General features: G+C 42.6%; 1 pseudogene; it reads right to left on the reverse strand.

Moving 5' to 3' along the window:
* Positions 1–5827: 5827 nt before the first annotated feature.
* LOC102875082 lies at positions 5828–6418 on the reverse strand (annotated as a pseudogene).
* Positions 6419–7365: the final 947 nt, after the last annotated feature.

Below are 7365 nucleotides of genomic sequence, written 5' to 3' on the forward strand. Positions count from 1 at the left end.
TGTTCTGCCAACTGCCTCTTGGTCCATAGATATTTATTATTAACATGTCCTCTTGTTCTATTGACCTTTTAAGCATTATGTAGTGACCTTGAAATCTGTTTTATCAGAGAATAATATCGCTACTCCGGCTTTTTTTTTTGGTTGCTATTTGCTTGGCATATTTTCTCCCACCCTTTTATTGTTAGTTTTTCTTTATCTTCACTTTCCAGATGTGTGTCTTGTAGACAGCATATTGATGGATTTTAGGTTTTTATCCAACCTGCTACTCTTTTTCTCTTCAGTGATGCATATAAACCATTCACATTCAGTGTGATTATTGACAGGCAAGGTTTTATTGCTATAATTTTATTGAGTTATTTTTGATGTTGTTGCCCGTTACTTTGGTCCATCCTCTTTTCTGTGGCACTTCTGTAAGGAGGATGTCTCTTAAGTGTTTCTTGCAATATTGGTCTTGTTTTTACAAACTCCCTTAGTTTCTGCTTTTCTGAAAATATTTTGATCTCTCTTATTTGATGGACAGTTTTGCTGGGCATAGTATGCTTGATTGACAGTTGTGTTCTTTGAATGTTCAATTTATGTCATTCCACTGTCTTCTTGCTCACATGCTTTCTGCTGAGACAATGGTACTTAACTTTATTTGCTCTCTCTTATAGGTTACTATTTTTTTTTCTCCCTAGCTACTTTCAGAATTCTCTCCTTATCTTGGGTTTTGGAAAGTTTGATTATGATATGCCTTGGTGTTTTTCTTTTGATGTCTATCCTATATGGAGTTTACCCAGCTTCTTGAATATATATTCTCTCATTCTTCATTATGCCTGAAAAGTTTTCTTCTAGTAATTCTTCCACAATTTTCTCAAAGACTTTACTTACTTCTTCCTGTTCTGGGATTTCAATTATGTGCATGTTATTCTTCTTGATGGTGTCCCACATTATTATTAGGCTTTCTTCTTTTGCCCTCCTCTTTGATTCTTCTTCTGTTCTAGCAAATCAGTGGTGACAATTCTATCTTCTATTTCACTGGTTTCTCTGTTCCTTCTAGTCAACTTTGTTCATATGTCCCTCCCAACATATTGACAGCATCTGAAACATTCGTCCTCATGTTTTAGATTGTGGTTTCTTGTTTTTCCAGAGCATTTAATGCCTTTTATCTGCATTATTTTGGGGTTTTTTAAATTATTATTTCTCCTGGTTTTTGCTTGCAGTGTCCGGTAATTCAAATTTGTCTTTCATCCATTGAAAATATATATATTTTTTGTTGTTAACAAATGATCCTTTATTGAAATATTTTCATCCCACAGCACCACTGTTGATGTCTTCTATGATGTCATGAGTGTGGCTGCCATCAACATTGCAGCCCACCGATTGGGAAGTTCCCAGGATCTCTTTAATAGTTCCAGAGAGTTCTCTGGCTAAAGACAGGTGTCACATCTGCTTAGCAATGACAACAATCTCATAAAAAGTGATATTTTCACTATGCTTAATATTTTTCTGCTTCTTTATGTCTCTTGGTAGTTTCTTTAGGGCTTTGATGATCAGGGCAGAGGCAGAAGGCACTCTGTCCTGAATGGTCAGTTTCACTGTAATCCTTAATCCCTTCCAGTCACCAATGGCCTTGGTAATGTAATTGCCAACCTTTTTTGGAGACAGACCCAGAGGACCGATCTTGGGGGCCAGAGCGGATGTGGCACCAACTTCCCCACCAGTTTACCTCAGGTACACAACTTTAATCTCATTGGGGTCAAACTTGGGTGGTGTGGCAGAGGTGGTTGGTGTTGGATGAACCCAGATGTGAGAGGACTGAAGAAAGTTGCACTGAGGCCTTCTCCAAGCTGAAAGCAGAAAATCCCATTGAAAATATTTAATTATTATTCTTTGAAATTCTGTGTCAGAATGTTCCATCAGACTTTCTGACTTCAGGAAATTCATTGAAACTGTGTCACTTTTTTTGAGTGACATCTTGCTTTAGGTTTATGTAGGGTGTGAGGTAGCCCACTTCCTAGGTGACATTGATGTGGTAGAGTTTTTCATGTCTGGGCTAATAGCAGGCTCTTGGTCTGATATCACTGCCCCATAGGAGGGTGGGGCAACTACTTCACCTGAGTTTCTCTCTGAACTTATGACTTAAGGGAAGACTTGCTTCAGTTCAGGAGATATAAGGCCTGTGAACTAGCAGCCTTCACTGTCAGACAACTGCTGCAGCTAGGCTTATCCAAGGTGCTCTGGGCTTATAAGCAGGTCACACTTTGGAAGAGGAGAGGAAATTAAATGGATCCACCTACGATATTGATGTCTCTGGCACAGTTCAGAGGGAAACAGTGGTTCATCCTCCAGGCAATGGCACTGGGGCATCCAGGCTGTGGGTTCAAATGGTGGGGTCAGGTCCTCCAGGTGGCTATCCTCCATCCTTTTGGAATGGCTCAGTTTAGATTAAGGGATGTTTCATATCAAAATATATGACTGGAGTATCATCACCCCACAAAAAACAGCAACAAAAAAAGGAAACAGAGATCCTAATATTAGAGATTTTGCCAATTAGAATGTCACTGAAATTTCATATATGCAAAGGGTATATACCTGTCAGTAACTCCAATATAGCAACTCTCTCTCTCTGCTTGTGGGGTGATTTGTTTTGTGGATGCTTAAACCCACTGCTGTCAAGCCCAACTCACACTGACCATCCACCAGGTTTCCAAAGTTGTAATTCTTCATGTTAGGAAATTGTCTGTTTTTCTTCCTGAGAACAGTTGGTAGATTTGAATCTTTAACTTCTTAGCAGCAGCCACGCCACTGGGCTCCTTGGTAAATTATGTGATTCCATATTCATTCATGGTCATTAAAGATGTCATTCTAGATAGTATGATGTATCTGAGCAAGGCTATGTATGGTCTCCTCAATTGCTTGCTATGCAGTGAGAGCTGGACAATTACTAAGGATGGCAGGAGGAACCAATGCCTTTGAATTGTGGTGCTGGAGAAGAGCATAGAACATTCCATGGGCTGCAAAGAGAACAAACAAGTGTGTCCAGATTTCTCTTTGGAGGCAAGGATTTTGAAGCTTCATGTCACATATTTTGGGCATGTTTCCAGGAGGGGTCAGTCCTTGGAGGACATCATAGTTGGAAGGGTGAAGGAACAGCACAGGAGAAGAAGATCCTGGGTGAGATGAATCAACACAGTGATTATGATAATGGGGTCAGGTGTGTCAGTGATGTTGCGTTTGGCTCAGGATAGGGTAAGGTTCAGAGCTATTTTGTTCCTAGGATTACTATGAGTTGTAATTGACTTGGCAGCACATAACAACAGCAACAATATCTCATATAGTCAGTTCCTAGCATTCAAACAGAACTCTTTCCCATCTGTACCAATTAAGAACAATTGCCTAGACATTTGTATACTATCAGAAAATGTGGAACTCTGGTGATATGGCCCATAGTAAGATGCACTGCTACCAGATAGTCCATGTATCTCCAGTGGTATGAACCAAGCAGTGGCTGGCTCCAAGGGAGAAAAAGAAATTTCCTGTCATTAAGATTTATAGGCTCAAAACCCCATGGAGGGTTGCTGTGAGTCAGACCAAGTCCACAGCTGTGAGTTTTTAATTTGGGATAGAAAGCATGGCTACCATTGTCTGTTGAAAGTGACAGGGGAGTGGGATATTATCATTATCACCCTCACACATATTTCTTGAGCTCCCACCTCATTCTCATATCTATCCTCTGTCACAGTTCCCTCAAGAAGCTTGTCACAGAGCAGCCTCAGAGAGTTTTTCAAAATAAGTGCTCAAAAAACTCATTATCATCAAGTTAGAGTCCATTCATAGCTGTGAATCCATTCACAGTGGGTATTTTGGAGGGTGTAAATTGTCCGGGAAGAGATTGCCCATGTTTCACCTGTGGATCCTCTGGTAGATTCAAACCACCAGAGAGGCATCACCTTTGGATAAGCAGCACAGCTGTCCATGTACAATGTCACCAGAGCTCCCAGGGCAGCATTCAGACTTTTAAACAAATTCTACTTAAAGCCCAGTAGTCTATGGTAAAATCCTCATGTGTCTTGGCAACCTGCACTGCTGGGTCCTGCTGTCTTTTCTAGTCTCTAACCTTCTACCTCTTTCCATTTGGCACTCCCTCCCTAGTGATGGAACTGTTATGTACTCACCTGCTGAATCAATGATCTCTCCTGATGATCTGGTTCTATAAATATAACAACTTAGCAAACCCTACCGGGAAGTTCCACTCTGTCCCATGGGATGGCTACAAGACCAAATTGACTTGGTGGTACTTAGTAATAGTAACTAAGATAGTTGGGCTATCTTTAAGGAGTACTGCTTTAAAAGACCCCAAAGATACCCTCCCTAGTTTGGGAGATACTATTCCCCCACTCTCCATTTTCTGAGTTTTCCTTTGAAGTTGCTAGACTTTCCCTAAAGTGGTCAAAGCTCATATTATTATTGCTATTGTTAGGTGCTAAGAAGTTGGTCCTGACTCATACAACAGAACAAAGTACGGCCTGATCCTGTGAAACCTTGGGATCATTGCCATGTTTGAGCTGTTATAATCACTGTGTCATCTGAGCTCACTGAAGGTCTTTCTTTTTTTTGCTGACCTTCTTTTCTTTGACTAAGCATGATGGCTTTGTTTAAGGATGTATCCTTCCTGATAGCATGTCTAAAGTGCATGAGATGAAGCCTTTGCATCCTCACTTACAAAGGGCAGTCTGACTGTACTTACTCTAATACAAATTTGTTTGCTTTCCTGGAAGTCCACAAAAGACTCAACGTTCCTCACCAACATTGATATTCTTCAATCATTCCAGTGTATCAATCCTTCTTTGGTCTTCCTTATTTATTGTCTAGTTTCTACATGCCCATGTAACAATTAAAACATTATGACTTGGTTCAGGCACGACTTAGTGTTCATGGACTGTTTGTTATCTTTGTTTAGCATGCTATCTTTGTTTTTTAACTGTGAAGAGGTCCTTTGAAGCAGATTTGCTCATGTAGTGCATTGCCATCTTTTCTGTCCTACTCATGATGACTTTATAGATAACAGAATATGTTGTTGTTGTTATGTGTTGTCGATTTGCTTGCAACTCATAGCGATCCTATGTACAATAGCCCTAAACTCTGCTCTGTCCTGTGCCAATCACACTGTCTCTGATACACCCATATGATAACCCCAGTCACTGAATCAACCCACCTCATAGAGGGCCTTCCCCTCCTGTGCTGTCCCTCCACCCTACCAAGCATGATGTCCTTCTCTAAGGACTGGTGTTTCCTTACACCATGTCCAAAGTATGTTAGACAAAGCCTCAGAATCCTTGCCTCCAAGGAGCCACCAGTTTAACCCTCTCCATGATCAATCTGTTTGTTTTCCTAGCAGTCCATGGTACCCTCAATACTCTTCTTCAGCACCACAGCTCAAAGGCATCAATTCCCTCTATCTTCCTTAGTCATTGTAAAACTCTCTGATGCATAACAAGTGATTGAAAAGACCATAGCCTGTATCAGATGCACCCTAGTCTCCAGAGAGACACCATTGCTCTTCAGAACTTTGGAAAGGTCCCTAACAGCAGACTTTCCCATCACAATACGTCTTTTTTTTTTCCAGGCATTGATACAAAACATCTTTATTTGAAGGCCTAGTCTGTGAGGATATGGAAAGAAAATAAAGATATGTGCAAGGTATCCACAGAGACCATGGAACTTAAAGAGCCTTTAGATAGAAACTAGACATCCAGAACCAAAGCACAGGGAAAGGACCTGGAGCCTGTAGGAGAGTGATGGTGACCAGGACGCCAGAGGGGGGCAGGGTTTGCACTGACTGAAGTCAGAGGCTGATGCAACAGGTCCTCTTCTCCCCAGGACCCAGTTCCTGTCCAGTCTGGGCACTGTCCAGAGTGATGGCATTGGTCCGGGTGTTGCTCTGTCTCTGCTTGGATACCTTTGTGAAGATCTCTTTGAGGACAGTCTCAAAGGCCAGTTCAACATTGGTAGAGTCCAGAGCCGAGGTCTCCAAGAATAGCAGCCCATTGTTTTCAGCAAACATGCGGGCCTCCTCAGTGGGCACCTCCCGAGCCTGGCTGAGGTCACTCTTGTTACCCACGAGCATGACGACAATGGTGGCCTCTTTGTGGTCGTAGAGCTCCTTTAGCCAGCGTTCCACCACTGTGTAGGTCTGGTGCTTGGTTATGGCTCGGTACCGCTCCAGGCCAGCCGTGTCCCAGATCTGAGCCTTGATAGCAGCTGTGCCCAGCATCACAGTGCGGGTGGAAAACTCAACCCCGATGGTGGTGCGGCTGTCGTGGCTGAACTCATTGCGCGTGAACCTGGATAGCAGATTGGTCTTCCCCACGCCTGACTCACCAATCAGGACCACCTTGAAGACAAAGTTATAATCCTCCTCGGTTCCATTCCCCATCTTGGCTCCGCATGGAGGGGTGTCTTTGTGGGCAGAGGTGATGGGTCTGTGTGTTGGCTCAGTGCCCTCAGCCCTCGACTCTCAAGAGACCTGGACGTGCTCCTCTGCTCATTGGAGTTCAGGAGACTTCTGCGGCCAGAAAGTTTGAGGCCGACTCAAGGCTGGGCAGGACCTTAGAGAAGCTCAGCCCTGGCAAGTGAAGGTGCAGTAAGGAAGCTGAGAGAACGGAACCACAATACGTCTTTTAATTTCCTGGTTATTGGTGTCAAGAGTGTTGACCATGGAGCCAAGCTGACTAAAGCTGTGAACAATCTCAGTCTCTTCACCATCCATCCTGATACTGCCAATTGGTCCAGTTGTGAGACTCTTTTTCTTCTTGACATTGAGCCTCAATCCATATTGAAGGCTGGAGTCCTTTATCCTCTGCAGCAAGTGCTTCAGGTCCTTCTCAGTTTCAGCAAGCAGGGTTGTGTATAACGCAGATTGTTAATAGATCTTCCACCAATCCTGACGCCACATTTCTCTGCATAGAGCCCAGTCTCCCAGATAATCTGTTCTGCACACAGGTTGAAAAGGTATGAAGACAGGACATATCCCTGGCGTACACCCTTCCCAATTTTGAATCATGCAGTAACAGAATATAACATTGGCTAATCTGATCTCATTTTTGTGATCCCTAACATATTTAAGCCCATTGTGTGAATATGATGTCAATCCATCTCATCGAGAGTTCCTCTTGTCTTCCCTGATCCTCTACCAAGCATGATGCCTTTCTCAACAGTGTGTCCAAGGTGAGAAAGAGAAAATCTCATCATCTTTGCTTCTAAGGAGCATTCTAGTTGTAATCCTTCTTGAAGTCCATGACATTTTCAGTATTCTTAACCATCACTATAATTAAAGTGCATCAATTCTTTTTTTTTATCTTCATCTCACAGCCCAGTTTTGAT

This window comes from Elephantulus edwardii, unplaced genomic scaffold, assembly GCF_000299155.1.
Source record: "Elephantulus edwardii isolate Elephantulus edwardi_28Jun2011 unplaced genomic scaffold, EleEdw1.0 scaffold00033, whole genome shotgun sequence".
Classification (NCBI taxonomy): domain Eukaryota; kingdom Metazoa; phylum Chordata; class Mammalia; order Macroscelidea; family Macroscelididae; genus Elephantulus; species Elephantulus edwardii.